We start from the raw sequence: 23,100 nt of genomic DNA on the forward strand, positions 1-23,100 counted from the left end.
GGTAAACGAGTGATTTCTTTCTCTTTAGGCGATTTAGCACTTTATACATAGACGGATAAAATTTTTCATCGAAAGACTCAGCTCGTGTGTTAGTTAAATTTAATTTAATCGACGGCAATGGATCCTTCCTTAGCAATTTCAAGTTTGATCATTTACAGTTTGATAAAGAAAAAAAAAGATAAGAGAAGGACACTTTGGAGTAAAGCATGGCGCTTACGAGGACAGATATTAGGCTGTTATGAAAATTAATTGAGAGAACTGTTTGTTTTCATTTGTGAAATCTTAGACATAAATGTTAAAAATATATAATTAGTTTTAATATTGGAAAAGTAATTTAGGAAGAAAAAATCACCATTTTGTTATAAATATATTCGTTGCATGCTGTATTAATTTCACTTATTATCATAAATTAAACTCATAAGTCGCAATGGATTTTTATCTTTAGTTAATAAAGATATTTTTAGATTATTTTTTACCTTTAGTCATATGCTTATTTTAAATTATTCAAATAAATTACCTTTAAGTTTTTCATATATTTAATAACATAATATAGCTTTTTGCAATTTATATTTACTATGTATATTTTACAACGGAGAAAACAAAATTTAATATAAATTATAAAAGTAAAAATAAACAGTAAGAACAAAATTTAAGAGTTTGATAAATTTTTGCACCAAATTAATGCAATAACAATTATTTTTTTAATGTTGACTTTAAGTTTTTGAAAAATTATTAAAATAGTTTTTTAAGAGTTCGATAAGTACTATTATATATATGTTTAGTGAAATGCTCTAGTGTGAAAAAAATTGTGCTATTTATAGAAAATTAAAAGTTTATGTGAAACTGAATTTTAAAAAAAAAGAAAGCTATTAAACGGCACTATTTTGTTAAAGGTTTAACATGAATAAACACAAACTATTTAAAAATTAGGAAAAAACAGGAACTGATAAAAGTGAACAATTTATTCCAAAAGAAATGTAAAAGCAGTTTCGATAAATTTTTTATGAGCTCTTAAATGATGTTTCCTGTGGTGGCGGGATGTTACATTCCAAATGTTCTCTTTTTTCTTCAAGAGTTCAATAAATGTGCTCTCCATTTCGATGCTCAATTTAAAAGTTTCCCCAACGGGCGCTTGTTCAAAATTTTGACTCATCTTTGCTGCAATACAAGTAAAAAATTTTATTAAGAAAGGTGAAGCGAGTATATTTAAGGTAACAGACAATAAGGAACAGTCATTAAAAATAAAATAATACCAACCAATTAATTCTGTCAGCATATTGTTAAGGTATGAGTAAGTTGTTTATAATCAGTAAAAACTGAAATAAATTTTTAATGGTTTTCCATGTTTTTATAATAAGATTAATAGAAAGTGAAATTAAAATTATGTATAATTACAAGGAGTATCAGTTACTTGTCCCATTTTTTCAAATATTTAACCTTAAGAAGAAGACTTCTTTTTTAGATAAATAATTTTAACCTTATCTTTAATTTCAAAAAATAAATTATTCTTTTAAATTATGAAAAAAGCAGATATAAAAAGTACCTACATATTAGTATATTTAAAGTTAAACGTGTGTTAATATTTTTTTATTAAAAATATTACCTTGAAAAAACCTGTTAAGTGCTTTAACGGGTAAAAAAATATTTTCAACTTCCTTCATAATTTATTCAAAACCTGCTTATTAATAATATAAAGCATGCAACTGCATTTGAAAAATTGATCCTTACAGACTATGTTATTTAAATTTCTATCTAATTTAATTTCATTAAATATTACTTTTTGAAAAAACCCGCTTAAAGTTTTTAATAGTAATATAAAATTACAGATTCAAGTTTCTTCAACTTTATAAATATTAAAAACTTAATCATATAAAGCATGCAAATCTATTTGACAAACTTATGCTACAGAATAAGTTACATAAAATTAAATGGGAATCAATAAGTTTTAATGAAAACATTTTTTTTTTTTAATAAAACCCAATTAGCGTCCCAAGTAGGTCTTTTTAAGGTGGGCCCACTTGTCGAACCCTAATAGAAAGTGCAAATTAATTGGAAAAAAACAAATTTTTATCCCGCGAATCCTGACAAATATACAATTTAAAAATAAAATAATACAAAGAAATTAATTCTGTCAGCTTATTGTTTAGTCATGAGTAAGTTTTCAGAAAAGTTTACTTTTTACAACGCAATTTTTTCCTTTGTAAAAAAATATTCAAAATTACTGAATTCAGTAATAACTCTAGAATAATTGCTAGTATAATCTTATCGGAACTATAGAAAGAGCAAAGTAATTGAAAAAAAAACTACATTTTAATTCGGCGAATACTAACAAATATACAGTTACGTACAAAAAAGATTAAATGCAAATCCTAAAATTTGTTTATCATTTAAAGTAATGTCAAAATATAAAACAAAACTACTTTTATGTACTTGCAAAATTTACTGCAACTTGAAAAAGAACTGCGTGCAACTTGAAAAAGAACCCCTTTCGCATAGTTGTTGATTCAGTCGTTGAAATATTCTTGCAACATGGACATGTTGGAAAACGACATCCGTGCAATCTTTGGAACTTCCCTTGCATTGTCGTACGTAGTTCCGTGCATGCAATGCATCTCCGCCGATTTGAGTAACGCATCCATCAGATCGGAGATCTACAGAGCAAATGAAAACAGTTACTGTAAACAGGCTTTTTATGGGGGTCGCTGGGAGGCACCCTCTAGCAACTTGCGTAAGGACCATGGATTGTATGGTGATTTATGCTTACTAACATATGTACCATGCGTTTTTGGAACTGTAGAAGAGCACATGATCGGGATTAAAGAGCATGTAGTGTGGAACTTTCTTATACCAAATTCAAACAGCGCTTTGCAAACTTATCCAATAATGAACCCAATAAACTGTTTATTATATGTATATTTTTTAACTAGTGTCTTACTTTTATTATTCAAGGCTACAATTATATGCAGGGAGTGTCACAATTTCATTCAGTGCTTCGAAGATTTATAACAAACAAAATACTATCAATACATCTACAAATTTTACTTTCACTTGATAAAGGAACATTTTTTTCTCTCCTAAAACGTTCAATATGAGAATCTTTGGTGATGCGGAATTAAAATTCTTGCACACACTTGCTGCAAGATATTACGATCAATGGTGGCGGATGTGGTCCATGTTCGTAATTCTATGAAATCAATATAAAATCTTTGATGTAACCCCATAAAAAATATCTCAGGGATTTAAATTTGGCGATCAAACCAACTTTATTTCCAATTCCGGGTGGAATTGTGACACACCCTTCAATTCTGATTACATTATTTAGTCTGCTTTTTTGGAGTTATGGTTCTACTAAAGTAACTATTTTTCTGATAGGGAAGAGTTGCGGCTTTAAATTAGCTGTATAATGACGTACACTATATGTCAGGTAAGAATATCCTTCTCATGATTTATCACTTTTGTAACACACATGTCTACACATGTTTTTACCAAAAATTAAGTTTTCAAACTTTCACTTCTCAGTAAAGTTTCTGGCCCCGCAAGTGGACTGATCATTCAGCAGATCACCGTAGTCAGGCATCACTGGCTGTGGTCAGTGTGCGGGTGGGTGACCACTTGAATCACTCTGCATAGGGACCCGAGGGTGTGCGGTATGGGTACTCGTTCAACTGTTCTACCGTGAAGTGCTGGACTTCGCGCGCAGGTCGTTGGGTTGCCATCCCCTCTACAGAGGATCAAAATTCTGATGGTCGGATCATCCTCAGGGATGGTTCTTAGACCCGTCGCCAATGGCCCATTGTGCAGCTCTAATGCGACGTAAATGAACTATAATGACAACAGTAAAGTTTCTGAAACAACTTCACCAGTTCATCATTTTAGTTGCAGTAGAAATACTTTTATGCTTTTTTTCAAAAAGTATCACTCCTTTTTGTTAATATTACTACCAATTTCTTTTGTTGGCTTTTTTTCTCAAATCTGCTCATTTCAACTGAAATGAGACTTCTTTAAAGCTATTTCCGCAATAAAATTTTATTTTGATGAACAGTGCATAAAAGAAGAAAAACAAATCAACCTAAATAGTTTTAATCTCATGATTGGATCTTCAAGTATTCGGTCTAGATCTTAATGGTTCGAGGATTAAATAAGCTAATTAATTAGCGCAGACGATATATAAAGTTACAAAATCGGACAAATAAACGTACTTTTTCTGACCCTCAAAATGTAAGAAATAGCAGCAATCTGTAAAATATGGCTCCCAAAGTTTTGACCCTTTTATGTTAATTTTACCTTTTGCGTAATCCCCAATATCTAGAGAAGTTTTTAAGCGAATTGAAAATATTTTGTGCATAATTATAAAATATATTTATCCGAAGATAATTCCATGCAAAAAATGACTTTTAATAATTATTTATCATGTTTTATTTTCTTTAATGATTAGGGAAAAAAAATTGAATAGTATGGTATTCTAATTTCTGCGTCACTTCAAAGAATATAACTTTACTTTGATAAAACCAATTAAGGAAGGAACGTTTTTTTTTAAAAAAATAAATAAATAAAAAGCAACACCTATATGCAAATGAGTTATGAGATGATAGCTAAGCTCTTCTCGCACACCTTGCCACGCAGTAGTCTGTGACATCTTATGGTCGTAGTGCTATGATCACATTTATGTAGTGGTACCTCATTTGCTCGCCTAAGATTGTAGCGTAAAGACGTTCTGAAACATCGTAGCTTACAAGGGAAACTAGGGAAGTGTGACTCGCCAATTTTAAAATAAACTAGTGGGATGTATGCCTTATGAGGGATAATTTAAGGGGGCAACATTCGTTTCGGCCCATAGAAGGTCCTGTGAGAGATAAAAAATAATTCAATATATAGAAAAATCGGTATTTTATTACTTCAATGCAGACTATTAGTTATTGTAATTGTCTCATACTCCAATTAATTTTGTGGTACTTACTTTCACGTACTATATAATGCATATTTATTCTCAAAATTGATTTTGAAAATTTTATATATCTGTAGTTTTTCAAAAAAAACCTGTTAGGTTAATTTAAAAAAAAAAATTGACATCAAATTTTTTAACTTTTTTTTCTTCAAAAATTTTCAAAATTAGTTGGAGTATGTAATTGCAAATCAATCAATTAATAATTAATTAATTAATTTGCTAATTGATTTATTAATTAGAAAATTAATTAATTAGCCAATTAATTACAAATTAATTGGAGTATGAGACAGTTACAATAACTAATAGTCTGCACTGAAGTAATAAAATATCGATTTTTCTATATATTGAATTATTTTTTATCTCTCACAGGACCTTATATGGGCCGAAACGAATGTTGCCCCTTAAAATTATTCCTCATGAGGCATACATCCCACTAGTTTATTTTAAAATTGGCGAGTCACACTTCCCTAGTTTCCCTTGTTAGTTCAATCTTTTTTTTTGACATTTTTTTTACCCACCTTTAGTATCGCCAGTCTTTATAGTCTAGTCAATGCAGCACGATGACGGGGAGTTGAAAGACACAAAGTGGGCCAATCACAGGCTACTTGGTTTTTATATCTTATATCCGTCTTTGAACAGCCGACCCAATTTTGGGTTTATGACTACTAACGTTCAACTCCGTAGCCTTGTAATTCTGAACCAATCTAGAAGACAAAGAAACTTCTGGATCAGTACCCCCACAGGAAGGATTTGTTATGGCAACATGGAGGATTTGGTGACTCAACAGATTTAGAGTGCAACAGTCACCATTGAAAACACGGGGAGTCTTCGGCCGGCGGGGTTAGAACCCACGACCTCTTGAACACGGGCTCAGTGTCCTACCAACAGCCTACTTGTTGAAAGAACCTCTAGGTTTCGAGAAAGTCCACAGAGAGAGGGGGAGAGGAGCAGCAGTTCGTCAGCCTGATCAAAGCGACAAAAGGGCAACAACGCTGTCTCAAGATTTTTATTAGCCAGTTCTAGCCAAAAGGGGTAGCCCCGTGAAAGCCTCGCAATCTGCATAATGCAGCAGAAATTTATTATTTTACGGATAACAGTCGACTAGAGGCTTAATACAGGTGCCCCGTATGCCAGGCGTCCTGAACCCAGCGTCCCGTTTACCGTGAACCACAAAAAAACCGTCTAGCATGGTTCCGGAAACGAAGGATGATTGAGAGTGGGTTTTCTTCAGCGATGTGTTGAGATTCAGCCTGGACACCTACTCGAGACGCATTCTCATCTAAAGAGATCCGGGGAGTCGATATGGGTCCTTTAACATTGTCGAAAAGGACCACTATGATCGAGGTGGTCTGATGGTCTGGGCAGGCATCATGATAGGCAAGCATACCGATCTTTATGTGTTCGATTGATGTCCTCTGACAGGTCAGCCATACAGGAACGAAATCCTTGCACCCTATGTGATACTTTTCCGCGGATCATGTGGACCGAATTTCAACCTCTTGTTCGATAACGCTTCCCCATACAGGGCTCAGTTCGGGATGATTGCCTTTAATCGGGTAATATTCAACGATTGAATTACGACGTCCCCTGAACTGAATCCCATCGAACAGGTATGAAACATCCATGGATGCTTCATTGCCGCTTAAAGACCAACTCCAATGACCATCGGTGAGCTAAAGGTTAACTTGGGGCAGGAGCGGGTGTGGTTGCCATAGTCATAGATATCTACCCTGATAAACAGTATGTAGCGAGAGTTGATGTAGCTGTGCGAGAGTTGTGTAGCTGTTGGGGCGATTATACACCCTATTAGATATGTTTTTCTCTGACAGGATATCGGTCAGCTTCTGCCCTGGACAAGTGACTAGTTTTTTTAAATTTAGAATACAGATTGTGCCCATTTTTTTCTCATTTATTTTGACCAGGTTTGGCTTTATTTGTCTTGTCAGTTTTTTTATTGCATAAAAAACGAACTATTTTTCTTATCATTTGTTTTAACTAATGTATATGGCAAAATGTAAAATTTGAACGAAATGGGTCGAATGCTTCCTGAGAAATAGAAATCTATTTCCAAAGAACTAAGGGAAGAAGGCTAACTTCCATAGACATAATGTAAACCGCTTTCCGAAAAGTGGGCACGGGACCTGCGTATAAGGGAAAAGGCAGCATTTAGGGGCTGAGCCGGTGATGATCTTGAAACTGGTTTTCGGCCTATTCTTCCAACCATTGCTGGGACTTGGATTAAAAGGAATGTTCTCGATTCGCTTTAAAAGTTCACGAAATACAACGAAATAAGCAAAGAGTGAAACTAGCATAAATGGATCCATACTTTCGACCGCAAAGAATTTGAACTCATCGAAAAAGATATATGTTTATTCCGAAGTTGTACGTTTCCTGAAGCAATGCCGTACTTTCCTGAAGCAATGCCGTACTTCATATTCAACTAAACACCGCATGAAATCACTTAAACGCTTCCCTTACCATTTTTTTTAAATGCAAAAAATCTATAGATTTTTTATTTCAGTAATAAATGAAGGAACTAAAACAAAACATAGTATGCAAGTTTTAAGTTGAAATTTTAATTGTTTTTATGTGTGAAACACATTTAAATTACCATCAGTTTACTATCCCCAGTTATCTCGGGCAAATGAAAAAAACTTATATATTAGTCTTTGTGTTGTCCCTTGTCTAAAATATATACAAAGTGATACTTTCTAAACGCCAGTGATGCCATTTCCTTCTACTCTTTTTTTTTCTTCTAGCAACCATCGTATGTACAATCGTACAAAAGACGTGTGCAGTTCCACAATCCAACAGCAAACCGCGATGGCTCAGGAGATAGAGCGTTCTCCTTCCAATGAGCCAAACCGGGTCCGAATCCCAATCGATCCGGCTTCCACCGACCACAGTGCTGACGTGAAATATCCTCAGTGATAGATGGATCATGGGTTAGAGTCCCCTTGCCGTCAGGCTAACCGTGAGAGGTTCTCGTGGTCTTCCTCTCCGTGTAGCGCAAATGCGGGTTAGCTCCATCAAAAAGTCCTCCACGAAGACAAATTTCTCCCAATACTTGATCCAGGAATTCCCTTGTCCTCTGGATTGGGTTCAAAATTACAAGGCTGCGGAGTTGAACATTAGTAGTCATAAATCCATGAAATTGGGTCGGCTGTTCAACGACGGTTATAAAATAAAATAAAATCAAACAGCAAAAATTCTAAACAAAACTTGTCAAACTTCCAAACCAATCGCATCATATTATATTTTTTCTTCGGGCCGTGTAAAAATGGGATAAAACAAAACGTACTGACAAATTCTACTACTCCCGAGTTTTCTCGGGATAGTCAATATTTGCAATATATACATACCCGAATTAACTCGGGATGATCAGGAAAGCGGTTAAGTGGCCATCACGTAGCCCACATCTGAATCCGGTAGAAAATCTTTGAACGATATTAGTAAGACACTTTTACAGATTGGATAGACAATTCAAGAACAACTCTTATTCGATTTATGCAATCAAGATATTTGGAAAAAAATATTGATATCAAAATTTTACGAACGCTATCTGGGTCCATGAATGTGAGATTGGAAAATGTAATTGAATACAAAGGGATCTCACGTTGGTTACTGATGTAACAATTGTACCGACTTTATACTTTTTTCCAATTTACTTTGTTGAAATCTTAAAATGACAAATTAATGTATTTTGCTATTAATTTAATTTTGCTTTTGATTTTTTTATGCCGTAATCTATGACTACGTTATAAAATAAAATGATAGAAGTACTACTTTATACGTGCTACATTATAAGTACTACTTTATTCATACGTTTCATCATTTTCATCAGTGACGTTATACTCAGAATTACTAAGCAAGCAATTTGTCTCACGTATTGTCCATCCCTGCATAACCCATCAAAATATTTCTGTCTTCATTTTCGTCCATCATTCCAGACAGCTAAAATATTTTAAAATTACAAGTTTCACGTAATTTTTGAACTAGAAACCAAGGATCTGTATTTGACCTCCAAAAGTTTGTAAGAACAAATCTTTAATCAAAATAAGAAAAACGGTTAAAACAGCATTTTATTAGCTTTTAAAGAAACTGACAATTTTAAAGCTGATATCGGAAGTCCTTGTTTTCCTCTAAAAAAATTGTTAGACGACAAGATTTTTTTTTCTCTTGGACACGATAAAGAAAGAGCCACTATGAGAAGGCACTAAAGTGTGTTTGGGAGAACCGGGGTTCGATCCCCAAAGTTTTTAGGTCCACCAGCTTCAAATCCAGTTGTACCAGCTCGTCTTCAAAGTAAAGGCGGTCAATGCATGATGCTCTCTTGATTCTTTCCCTAGAACCTATTATGCTGTTGCGGGGGAATGTTTATTTTTAACCTGCTTATAAGTAATTTTTGGCTAAAACATCTTATCAGCTTAAGTTAACTTTTAAACAAATTATCGAATTTTGCTCGGAACTGTTAGTTGGTGTGAAATTTATCTAAATTTCGTTAGCGCTCGCTTCAAAGAAAATTGCTCCATTCTATATTACACTGCTGGACAATTGCTAAGGACGGATCACAAATTGCAATGTAGCATAACATTAAGCGAGACATATGGTCTAGTAGGATAAAATATAGTTGCCACACTGTTCAGACATTAGAATAAAGAATATTCATTGTTCTGGAAAGTACAAAAGCTATGAAACATCTGAAAGAAAGAAAATGTTCATTTGATGCTGCGTACGGAAAAATGGAACAATGCATCGAAATGTCAGCAGGCAACTTGAAGAAAGGTGTCAGTACGGGATATGTCCTCCATGTAGTGTGATGCAACATTCTACACGCCGTATCATACTTTGCACAACATTATCCAGCAGCTGTTGAGGCAATTTATCCCATTCCTCTGTCAGTGCACGGATGAGGATGTTCTTGTTTGTCGGAGGATAGTTTCGACCAGCAAGTTGCCTCCCCAAAGCATCCCAAACATTTTCAATGGATTTTAGATCTGGAGAACGTGATGGCCATACGAGGCGCTGAATACCCTCGCTGTCTAGACAATCCTGAACAGCGAGTGTTCGATGACATGTTGCGTTGTCGTCCATAAAAATAAATTTATCACCGACAGCACCACGGAAAAGACGAACATGAGGAGGTAAAACTTCATCAATGTATCGTTGGCCCGTCATAGTCCCATTCTCAACCACATGTAGGCGCGTGCGGCCATTGATCATGATGCCGGCCCACACCATGACATGTCGTATATCGATCCCTTTCCTGGATATTTTCTGGACGATAACCAGTACCACTCTCGCGCCAGATCAGTTGGCGTCTACAATCCGATGACAGACTGAACCTACTCTCATCTGAGAATAATACGCATGCCCAGTCCTGTTCAGTCCAATTGTGATGCTCACGACACCATTGCAAACGGGCAGTACGGTGCTGTCTGGTCAATGGGACACACACAACAGGTCTTCGGGCGTATAGTCCTCCTCCCCTCAAACGTCTGGAAACAGTTTTTCGGGAGATCTGCTTTCCTGTGGCAGCAAGAAACTGATTTGCCACCTGCTGAGCTGTGGTGCGCCTGTTCCTTTTTGCTGATAGGGCGATGTATCCGTCTTCTGCAGGCGTCGTACTTCTAACACGACCTCCCCCGTGCCGCCTACTGCACATTCCAGTAGTTTTGAATGATTTCCACAGCCGTGAAACAACCATATATGGCAACGTTACTTTTAAAAAGTAACGAGTAAAAGTACAAGTATTTTTAAAAAAAGTAACGAGTAAAAAGTAAAAAGTTCTTATTTTAAAAAGTAACGAGTAAAAAGTACAAGTAAAAGTACAAGTACTAAACCAAAAAAGTAACGATTTAAAAGTACATTTCTGGGAAATCGAAAATTCAAAGTAACCTAAAATTTTATTGAATAATATTCTTATGTTCTTTAATGTTTTTGCAAAATTGTTGTTATTTATTTAATTATTTTTAATTTTGAAAGTTATGGACACTAATTTATTTTTAAATTCGGAAGAATATTATAATATAATTTTATAATATAATCGTATAATATAATTTCAAAATCAAATATAATTTTAATATCAAACTTTATATGGAATTGCACGAAAAAGAAATTTTATCTATTGATTTAAATTTTTAGTTTATTATTCTTATTTATTTAAATTACCATTGATTTAAAATTGTTTTACTCTATAGAAACGCGTTTTAAAAGCACAAACATAAACAAAGCAAACACGGGGTTTCAGAGAGCTTTGTGATCTTTGAGCTAGTTTTATTTGTAACAATGGCTAATGCTGAAGTCGTGCGAGAAATTCATTTTCCGAACATTTCTGCCCAACGTAATAATTAAAATTTGTAAACGAATTTTAGTATCAGCGGCTAAACTAATACCTTCAAGCTTTCAAGAGTTAAAATAGTAATTATAATAGTTTTCAATAGCACAAACAGTTCTGAAGTTCTTAGAGATCTGACTGGGCGTTGTTTGACAAGGTCGGGCATAAACATAATTTTAGTAAAAAATGTACTAGGTAAAAATGTATTTAGTAAAAAATGTATTAAGACAAAAATGTATTATTAGTGAGTTCAAAAAGAAAATTGAAAAACGCAATAACAAAATCCAACATTTTTTATTTAAAATGTATTAAATATATGCATAAAACTCAAAAATGAATGAAAATAACTTGTAGCAATAAGGGAAACGAAGGAAATAAAAATAAAAATATGACCAACGAAGCCGACGTCTTCAGGGGGTACCGGCCCCGGTAGCCATAAAACAAAACCTTTTCTATTAAGGGGGAGGCAATTGTCTAAAGTAACACCATAAGTACCCCGAAGGTTTTGTATAGAAGTCCAAGAAAAAACATGAAATACAAAGAACCAATTAATTTAGAAAAGAAACTCAAACAAATTCATCAGAAAATAAAATTATTGACAATCCAAAAAAATTCACCATAAATACTAAAAATTAATTATTTAAAATTAAATAATGAACTTATATTTGGAAAAGATCTATTAACATCAATTGTCATCCACTACAAGCTAAATAAAATGTATTTGAACTTGATTGGATAAATAGAAAGAATTACTATCTGTCACAATAAACCAGAAGGGAAAGTGATAATTTTATTTAAAAGAATGCGTCGATTTCAAATGCTTAATTTCTTTTAAATGGTATTTTTTTTCTAAGCATAATACAACTGTATTCTTTATAAATTGAAGTCGAATAATTTTTTTTTAATTTCTACTTTTGGTACATTTCTTTTGTTTTTCGTTAGAGGAACTTGGAAAAAATATCTTTCTTTTTTTTTTAACGTTAAATTTCAACAAAAAAAAAAAATTTAATAAGTTTCATCTTTAGTCAGTGTTACACTCATGTTATTTAAAAATCTTTTTCAATTCTAGTGCATAAATTTTCAATGCCAGTTTGATAAAAATCAATTTATTTTAAAACAAAATTTCTTGAGATGACATATTGGACATCTCCCATATTTTCTATTCTATATGGAATAAAGTAAAGTAAAGTGGAAATCCTATAGCGCAATATCGGTTGAGTATGGAGGCTAGTACAATACCTCCATCCCAAATCCATTGCTTTTTTACAAGGTTCATCTTCCCCATCAATGCTCATCAGAAAGATTAAAATTATTGAATCTAAAATTTGAAAAGTGCTCAAAGAAAAGAAATGAGCTGATTAAATATTTACAAACAAGCAAGTCCCTCTAACTTTAAAATATCGTTGGCGCGACTTATAGTACACAATTATAATTAATAAACCTCAATAATGTTGATTAATGAGAAACGATACCAAAATTTACGGAAACGACAGTTCTTTATTCTTTCCCTAGTCTTATTAACTATACCCTAGTTTATATTAATTTAAAGAGAGCCTTTTTTTTTATTTAAATAAAAATTTATATTTGCTAATTCAAAATAAATATTTGTTAATTTATTTAAATAAAAAAAAAGATAAAAGTGGTAGAAATCATATTATTGCGGAATAAAATCTCATTCGGATGTTACAAAGCTCCTTCAATAGTGAATATTTAAAATACCCAGAAGCCAAACCAGAAATCAAAATTATCTGTTTACATATAAAAAGGAGTCTTTTTGATGTCAGCAACAAAGGCAAATTGATGTTTTCTAAACCTAAGCATGATGTACAACAAATCATCCTGAATTATACCTCCGTTGTACTGTAAACAATTTAAAGATGTTCCAGTAGAAGTTAATGCACTTGCGTTAAACACAAATCTCAAAGGGGTACTTTTGGATTCAGGTCTAAACACACAATAACGAGGAATATAATGCTGCACATCTGGTTCTTCAGACTCTTGTACTTCCTCCATATGACCCATATTTAAATACTCTAGCATAAATGCTTTGTGAAGTTCACAAAATTGAGGTTCTCTAGCAAGGCGATTCCATAACGAATTCACACTACTTTTACTTTTACAAACACAAGATTTTTTCTTAGATTCACCCAGACACGACGGATCTTCTCTAAAGGGCATTTTAACAACATATTTTCCACTCTCTGTTCTTGAATAATTTTCAAGAAAATGCTCTTCACAAATTTCAGCTTTTTTAGTTTTAGAAATTTTAGACTCTCTCTACATTTTCTATTTCCCAAAAAGTTTTTAATGTTTTTTCTAACTCAAAATTATCTGTAACGAGCCCACAATATATTTTATTTTCGTTTTTGGTCGGAAGACTCCCACTGACAATATACCCGAAAGCGCTATTTTGCAATCTTAAATTTTGTACCCTGAAGGAAAATGTGACGCGATTTTAAGATTTCACAAAAGTGTTCTGCTCCTTACAACAAATCAATAGAACTCGGAATAAATATTATTTAGTGATAGAATATTTACATTAAGAGGATTAGCTGGTGTAAGTTCTGTAATTTTAGGAATTACTACAAAATTTAAGTTTAAATCAAAACTCTTATCTCTATTTAAAATAGTAGCATTAACTTTCGATTTTATGCTCAGAAACATATTATTTATTCCCGATACAGTTATATTTGAACTTGACTTATTTAAATTGAAAGAATCTGCTAACCTTTTTATTCATAAAATTACAATTCGCTCCCACGTCTAATAATCCTCGAACTTCAAAACACTTATTTGATTCATCTTTAATTAAACAAATAAAAGTGCTGAGTAAGATTGTTGTTAATTCTTTTCCCATTGTAGTAGAAGAAAATATATTTTCCCCACCCTCACATACAAGCGTCTCGTAATACACAGGCATTTAAAAATTGGTGCCGAAGAATTCAAGGACGATTGAATGTTCCTATTTTCATTATTCATTTGATTCCAAACTATTTATTTTTTGCTCTCGCTGAAAGTGAAGAGAAATATGATGCCTTTTTCTGCAAATACTACAAAAGATTTTGTTTCTACACTCACTTACGTTATGATTATTTAAACAGTTAAAGCATAAATATTTTGATTTAACGAACTCAACTCTATCACTTACGAACATATTTTTATAAATAGTACATTTATACAAAGGATGAAGTTCATCACATAAAATACATTTAGTATTTTTTACATCCGTTAGAAACGCTTTTGACATAGTTTTCGAGTTATTTTTATAACTCATTATCAACTACGGGTTTTCCCCTAGAAGTATAAAATAAATCAATCTCCCTAGCTAATTCTACAGGTTTAAACCAAGAACTTGCTTCTTAAATTTATAAAGCACATAACCTCTCTATCAAGTGTTTGATTAATTTTATCAGGTACTATTAATTGCTTTAATGTTTCGAAGTCAGTTACATTTTTTTAACTTTAAATAATATTCCCAACTCGTTATTAATCTAGACGCGAATTGCACGTACGTTTCACTCGTCATTTTTTACGCTTTCCTAAAATTCTCTAAACAGATTTTTTTTTTTTGGGAGGGGGATGGCTCGAATTCTCTCAAAACTATAGTTTTAACTTTAGAATAATCTCCAAATTCGTCATCTTTAATGTATGTAATTATATTTGTGGCTTTTTCCCCTAACAGATTTAGAAGAATTTCAGCCTTAAATTTCTCAGGGACATTTTTTGAAATAAAAGCTCTTTCTAATGACGAAAAGAAATATCCCCGTCCTTCTGGTCTATTAGGGATTTTATGAGTTAAAGTCCTCACACTTTTAATGAGAGAGTCTAAAGATTCTACACTTTCGTTTTTCAACCTATCAACAGGTAGTTCACTTTTAGATTCGATTCGCAATTTAGCGAGCTCAAGTTCCGATTTCACTCTTTCAGCTTTTAATTTTTCAATTAATCGGATTTCATCACTTTTTCTTTCTTCGATTATGTTATTTGCTAACTCTTCAACTAACTCAATGTTATTTTTATACGTATCACAACTCTGAATTGCTGTAATTAGATCAACAATAGTTTTCATATTAGAAATGTCTACATTAAGTTCGACAGCAAGCCGAACATAGTCCTCTTTTTTAGCACTTTTAAACATATTGAACTTTAATAACTAAATAATAAATCACGTACCTTTTATTAGGTATATTATCCACTAATTTCACTACTGATAGACAGGACCAACAATGGCTCTGACGATAGCTCAGTTTACATAAATTCTCGATAAAATAAAAGTTCTCAAAACTCAGAAAATGAACTGTAATTATTAGTCACAATACTTTATTCACATAACTCATTTCTCCCATCCGAGCTCTTCGGATTCATAACACACACTAAAATTTCATAGATGGTGCTTCTGGCATCAACAAGAAGCTTAGATTTATGTTAATTTTAGAACTATAGAATTTTTTTTTAACATTTTGTTTTTATTTTCGGAAACTTTATTTTATAAATAAATTACCTTGTTCGACAAATTTGATAAACATTATAACTTATGTTAGAAAATAAATTTTAAAAAAATACATTCATATACAGGAAACCCCTATAAATCCAATAAACTACAAATTATATTTTGTTTTTAAATATAATTTTTTTTTATTTTAAAATATTTCATAATGGCAATTTTCGGATTTGTAATAACGATGTGCAAGACTAAATCCACTCATAATCAAAAATTATGGACAAAAGTTTGATTTTAAAATTTTATGATATGAATAACTAATACGTTTACGTAATAGTATATATGTTACGTTTAATATAATTCAAAAAAATATTTTGTTGCAAAATAAAAAAAATTATTATATTTTAGATTTTTTTTAATGCATACTACATTTCCATTAAATAAAGCATTGTTTTTAGAATTAATTACTTTAACGTTCAAAAATGTAAAACTTGTGCCAAAATTTTTTGCAATAGTAATATGAAATTAGTTATTTAAATTATTTAAAAAAGCATCCAATGCGCACACAATGTTAACAAAATTTTTAATTAACATATTTAAATGAATGAAAAATGATTCAAATTAATATTAAATGTTATTTTATAAATAGAGAATAATTAGATATTAAAATATTACTTACTTTTTTCAAAAAAGATGAAGTCTTCTCAGGGGCCCCCATCAGGGGGGAAGGTGGGTGCACGATGCGCCCACTTAAAGCTTGGGGGGGGGGAATTTTTACACTAAGTAAAACGAATAGTTTGGGGGGGGGGATTTAGAATTTACCCAAGAATGCGCCCAAGAGCTTGGGGGGGATGGGGGCTACTGAGTCTTCTTAAAGCAAAGTTTCATAAAATAAGAATTCTCAATCTATGTGTAGAAATACTTGTTGAACCACCGATAGATGGCAGCGTTTATTGTAAATTAAATTGTAACCGCAACTGTAAAAAGATATTGTTAAAAAAAGAGATATCTACGCATTTTGAATGTAGCCTTTTGTCCTGTATATCACATGTTATAATATATTTTTGTTGTTACTTACCCCTTTGTGGTTATTGAGTAGTTTTCCTGTTTCTCAAGAAAACGAGAAAAATGATAAATTCACTAATAGTTTAGATAAATCTTCAGTGTATTTCATAACCCATTGGAATTAATTAAACTCGAAAAGAGAAACTATGCACATTAGTATAGGTTTCCGCGAATAAAAAGAGAAAGTTTTTTTTCTTTTCTTCTTTATGGTTACTTTTTGGAGGAGTAGCAAAAACCAAAAAAAATCAGCTTTGTGTCCAATAAGACATCAAAGATACAGTTCATTTGTTATTTAGACAAAACTATTTAAGAGGAAAAAAAGCATTCCATCACATGCGGTAATAACAGTATTCCATAGATATAAATTCCCTATATTAGTTATTCCCTATATTAGTCCCTGCAGTATTCATATGGGCATTTGTTCATTCCAACCCCCCTTGAGACGATAACCACTGGTATTCAAAACTTTTGCTATTCATGTCATCCTTTATCACAGGCAATTTTCAGAAGATGAATATTCTGGAAACACAATTCTGGAGAACACCATATTCACAATGATAGTTGCAGTCAAAAAAAGATCAAAAGCGCCGTCTTTTCCCTTTCAGGAATGACAATTTTAAAAGGTCAAGGTATTTAAACACGAAGTTAGCTGTGAATGCATATATATTGCACATTAATTTTATAAATTAAAGAAACATAAGCATTTTTTTTTTTTAATAAATTTTTTTTTTAGGAAGCTTACCGAGTTTTAGAAAAAGTAACGATATTATTCGACATTTCCGTTACAAATACTTGTACTTTTTCCCTAAAAAAGTAACGAAAGTACAAGTAAAAGTACTAAATTTAAAAAGTAACGAAGTACAAGTAAAAGTACGTACTTTTTACTTGTTCCGGCGGTACAAGTAACGAAAGTAAAAGTACTGCCATATATGGAAACAACGCTATGAGCGATGTCGAACTCCCTGGCAACATCTGTTATTTTTCGCCCTTCTTCGATCTTTCCAATAATTCGGCCACGCTTAAAATCATCTAAGTGATATCGGGAAGACATGCCGAAAATTTCAAGTTCGTCAACTAAATCTTTCCTGTAAAACTTTGACTTGAAACAACAACTCTCCACACGCGTCAAAACCTTTAAAGCTCTTATCAGCGCAATCACGTGATGAACAGACGTGGAAAAAAAAATTTGCATACGCATACCTCTTCTTACTATATCCCGCACTTATTCTAATTTTCCACATTTTGGTTCCTTTAATTTTATGGTTGCTATGGATGATAGTGTTATCCGTCCTTAGCAATTGTCCAGCAGTGTATAACCGGCGTCAAACGGCGTTTGAACTCGTGGATAAATGTAACCTTCTTGGAAAACGTTTTGAAGGAACTCACCTGCATTTGCGTTACCGAGTGAGGAAAAACTCCCACTGTTAACCCGTTGGCAAGGGGATTTGAACCCAAGATCCGTCTAACATTGAGGATATACCACATCTGGTCTGTACTAATCGGGAGCAGAATTCGTAAATATTAGGCATTGCTGGGAATTGAACCCGCATCCCCCCCCCACTGGGGGGCAAGCGCTTTATCCTCTGAGACACTGTCTCGCACATAATCGAATTGAATAAACATTCCTATTGTAGGTAGAAAACGTTCCAAAAAAAAGTTGTGGCAAATTATGAAGATGATAAACATAATTTTGAAATCTGCTTTAAAACGTAGCCCTCGTTCACTCACAAGAAAGCATCGTTAGATAATCACCTAAACAAGGCAAAAATAAGTTTAGCCCATTTTTGACCTGGACAATAACCGAAGCTAGAATTTTACCTCCAAGCGTTAGTCCGTTGCAGGAAATGATTATTCCTCTAGCCAAAAGATAAATAAAAATATATTGAGACTAAAGGAAATTTAAATCTTTCTTCATAACATTCGCCTTATTGCAGAAGTTTTTTTACCTACAGTAGGCAACCTGACCCAAAAAAATTACATTCAAAATAACTTTTTCTTAATCTAGGTTTCTTAATCTTATATAACTAGGAGGCTTCGCCCCCTGCTCGCTGGCGCTCGCCAAACCCCGGAACTGCTTTCGCAGTTAATTTCGGATTGCTTCGCAATCTGATGCTCTCTTTGCTCGCGCATTGGATACGTTCTTAACGTCTAGCTTTTGTGTACTTTTTTGAACACTGAAGTTCCGAAAACGTTTCACTGTAGAAAATTCTAAACCTGTGCATTTCAATATTAATTTGAAATTGCAAACAGTTCACATATTTTTCTTAATCACACTATTCTAAAATTTCAGTTGTTGAGAAAAGTAACTGTTGTAAGTTTTGTTTAATGATTAATCTTTGTTTAATGCTTAATCTTTTTTTGTTTAATGATTTCTAATGTCTTTCCCACCCGAGGGCTAAAACCATGTGTCGTAAAACAATATGAAATAGTACTGAACGCCGGATGTAAAGCATCCGCTTCTATGAAGATAATTTTGTGAGAATTTTTTTGATAATTCGGTGAGAATTCACCCGATTAGACATATGATATGCTCACTACGTGCTCTTGCGTGCCGAAGCCTATCAATTAAAACGCATTAGCGTTTTATGTAATATAGATTAGCCATATGATGCTCATTACGTGCTCTTGCGCGCCGAAGCCTATTAATTAAAAATGAAAACTGTTGCCAAGGCGAGAAAAGAAATATCATCGGTTTTATTGATACATACCTATTAGCGTTTTATATAATAAGATTCTCTTACGTGGCTCCCAAATTTTGGCTGTATTTCTTTTCCGCCGGTGGCAACGTTTGCTTTGTTTTGTTTACGTTACTGTTTCTCTTACACCGCGAATCGACCAATGATTGCCGCTAAAAATGTCACATGCCAAATCTAGCTGAGGTGGCTCAACATATAGCGCTTTTAAAAACGGAAGCTGAAGTAACCAGAGAGCATCAGCTGCGGCAATCTCATACTATTAAGCTAGGCAGAAGTGAGTAGTCTTTGTCGATAGATCTCTATTTTAGTATTTCTTCGAAAACGCTTTTCTTCACGAATTTATACATTACGAATTTATTTGACGATTTTTGATTTATATCACGAATTATACTACAGCACATTTCTAATAGGTTTAACGAATTACATGTCATTTATTTGAATTCAAATTTATTTTAATGACTTAGTATTTACTAAAAAGATGTAATTTTTTAAAAAAAATTTTTTATGAATTTGAATGATTGTTTTGAATTCATAGGTACATTGCAAATGCACAAAATTCTAAGTTAGTAGCGAGCGAAGCAAACCATATAAGATTGCGTAACAATTTTCGGGGGTTGGCGAGCGTTAGCGAGCAAGGGGCGCAGCCCACTAGTTTTTAATAAATCTAATCAATTTTCAAACAGTTTCAGACATTTAATCCGATTTGTTAGTCTAATAAAAAAAATTTTGGCTCACTTTGCCATTTCCTTAGCTGGATCGCCGAAAAAAGTTACGACCAAAACATAACTTCGAGAATTTTTAACTATAAAACCAAAAGTATGAATTTCACCGCCATTTGTTGACCCATGCTGGGAAATTAAAAACCCATCAAAAATGTTAGTTAGCTAACCCTCTAAAACATTTCGTGATTGGGACAAAGGTTAGCCCATTTTTGACCTACAAACTAAAATTTTTAATTTGGTTCCAAGCATTAATGTATAGTACGATACCGTTAGCACATATGCAAGAATGAATTTTGTCTTGAAACATTTTAGTTGATATGATCTAGTAATCACTATTTTGCCTCAAAATGTCATCCCCTCAACCAACAACTTTTATTACTTTAACCTTAAATAAAACGCAATGGATAAAACGAGTCTTGCATAATTTTTGACAATAAAACCTCAAGTTTTAATTTAGCCTTCAAATGATCGAGAGAATAGTTTAAACAACAAAGTCAGTCGTTGCTCATTTTCAGATATTACAGTAAGTTGTTAGAGAGAAATGTTGTTTTGACAGTAGTTATAATTTTTATAATTGTAATAACATGCTATGAAAAGACATTAAAAATGTACTTCTTGTTTCAGGATCTGTAGAGTCAATCTGTTGAATAGTTTGATACGTTGCTCACACAGATATGAATTCAATAAGAAGTGATGAGTGAAAAAAATGTCATATGATGCCAAATTAATTATTTAATACATGTGATTACGACGAATTTCAAACATTATATGTAGCCGCTTCGTAAACTGGCTAATGCAGTTTGTGCTGCAGATCATCAAATTGCAGAGACAATTCTACCACTACAAAAATATAATTCCAATTCACTTGTATATAAGACATGTTAACTCAATTCTGTGGTGGGGTGCCTTTTCATAGATCAAGTTTGACATGGTTGATAACTTTGGTGACCCCACTTTGGTGATGTGAAAATGCATACCTTGATAGAAACTCCCACTTTGATATGAACACCCCTATCTTGACAGAAACTCCCACCTCGAACCAACTATTTTAATGGATGGTCCACATTGAACAGTTGACTTGCAACTTGTGACTGCGGCATTTTTCACCTCTTCACGCTACTGCTACTAGGTCTCAATTACACACACAACGTCGGCCTGTATACACTCGACTGCTAATAGCAACATAGGAGCAACCATGACGGTGAACTTAATACAGTTTTCCCGGCATCTCACAAAACAGCAATGAGTCAAGTACTGGCATTCGAATTCTATCAGATATAGTTCTGGTGGGGGAGTACTGTAGTGTATCTACCACTACAAAAATACAATTCTAATTCACTAGTATATAGGACTTGTTAACTCGATTCTATGATGGGATACCTTTTCATCGATGACGGTTGACAATGCCGGTAACACTCGCCCCATATCCACCTTCTCATTTTCATAGACCCCGAAGTGGGAAGAGATTCATTGGAAGCAAACTTGACTGTGAAAGTATAAAAATTTTGAAAATTACATCTTGTGCAATTCTTTTTTGTCCAGTTTTGTAAGTATTTGATTGAACAATTGCCGTCCATCAGAATATAAGTGTCAGTAAGTTCATAATGGAGGGCGAAATTCAAAGCCTCTCTGATGGCAAGATTTGAGCTAACATTCGAACAGTTGTCTGTGTTGCGAAACCTGCGATGAAAATTCAAACCAACCTCTAATTTAGCGTAGACACAGTTGCCAAACCTACCGCAGTGCAATCTACTACTATCAGTGAAAAATATTAGGACCTGAGATGGGTTGTATGGTTCAGACTTAAGGTCTTACTGATACAATGAATCATCCTTAATTGCCAAATATTAAGCATCACTACAATGAAAGTAAATGGAAAACAAGCATATATCTGTTTCATTCACCTACCAAGTCTCCTTATTTACTAATTCTAGACTCAACCCTGAGAGAATATTAAATTTGATCTGATCCGACAAAAATTGAGAGTATATCAGTTGAACGAATGCCTGGAAAAGCCTTTTTTTACCTCAGAACTACAGATTAATAACAGAAGGGTAGAGTGGGTGGAGACTGGCAACCTCAAAAATTTGACAGTGCTGCAGAGGGTTCGAGAGTAGAAAGACGTTACAACTTTGAAAAACGTAAAATAATCTCAGAGGAACATTGAGGGAAATCGCAAGCGGAGTTGAAAGGGCACCATCAGTTAAATCTTTTCGTCAGATGTTTTACAGAGAGGGATGAAAGTATCTTGGTGAAGCCTTGTACCCCTCTAATCTTCATCATCATCGCCAAGGATATAGAAGAAAAGACTCTTGGAAGTGAGAACAAATGGAGAAGATAGGACAATTTAGAACCTTGTCAAGAATTTTTCTAAAATATACTTTTAGCATTTTTATCTGTAACAGTCTAATATTTTGTATATTTTTAATGCAATACAAAAAACATGCTGTATATGTGTATAACATTAATCATATACGATTGCTCAACGTTAACCCCCCTCCCCCTATTGAAGTTAAATCTCCTAATTCCCAAAAATATTTCTTAAGTATATGGATTCAACTGATCTTATATTTATATTGTATTTAATACGAATATGGCTAAGCCAGTGATGTAATTAAAAGACTATTTAGTGTGTGTGTCATATTTACAACCAAGAATAAAATTTTAGCTGAGCAGAAGATTGATCAAGTTAGACATATTTAGTTGAGTTAGTTTCTAGTGCAAAATTTAATTCGGATAAAATTTGAAAAATATATTCGCCAAAATAAGATGGTAGGTTAGGGAGTAAGATATACAGTTTCTGAAATCTAATGTTGAAAACTGTAGTAAAAATTTCAGTTTTATTCCATAAATTCTCTATTTTTAAGGTAAATAGAAAATACGAAGTAAATAAA

At 33.1% G+C, this 23,100-nt stretch overlaps 2 long non-coding RNA genes across 4 annotated transcripts in view; one reads left to right on the forward strand and one right to left on the reverse strand.

Annotated features, from left to right (window-relative positions):
• LOC147800837 (uncharacterized) overlaps nucleotides 1–22,292 on the forward strand; it is a 118,974-nt gene extending 96,682 nt beyond the window's left edge. For all 3 annotated transcript variants that reach the window (XR_015431076.1, XR_015431077.1, XR_015431078.1), the window contains 2 exons: nucleotides 3,373–3,424; nucleotides 20,831–22,292. This is a non-coding gene — a long non-coding RNA (uncharacterized LOC147800837). The remainder of the gene's footprint in view (nucleotides 1–3,372; nucleotides 3,425–20,830) is intronic.
• On the reverse strand, nucleotides 945–2,803 carry LOC147800838 (uncharacterized). The gene is made up of 2 exons (XR_015431079.1): nucleotides 2,431–2,803; nucleotides 945–1,158 (listed from the first exon to the last, which is right to left on the reverse strand). It is a non-coding gene; the product is annotated as an uncharacterized LOC147800838 (long non-coding RNA).
• Nucleotides 22,293–23,100: the final 808 nt, after the last annotated feature.

Source organism: Parasteatoda tepidariorum, unplaced genomic scaffold (assembly GCF_982258835.1).
Source record: "Parasteatoda tepidariorum strain Cologne lab strain unplaced genomic scaffold, Ptep-v5.0 scaffold_15, whole genome shotgun sequence".
NCBI lineage: Eukaryota > Metazoa > Arthropoda > Arachnida > Araneae > Theridiidae > Parasteatoda > Parasteatoda tepidariorum.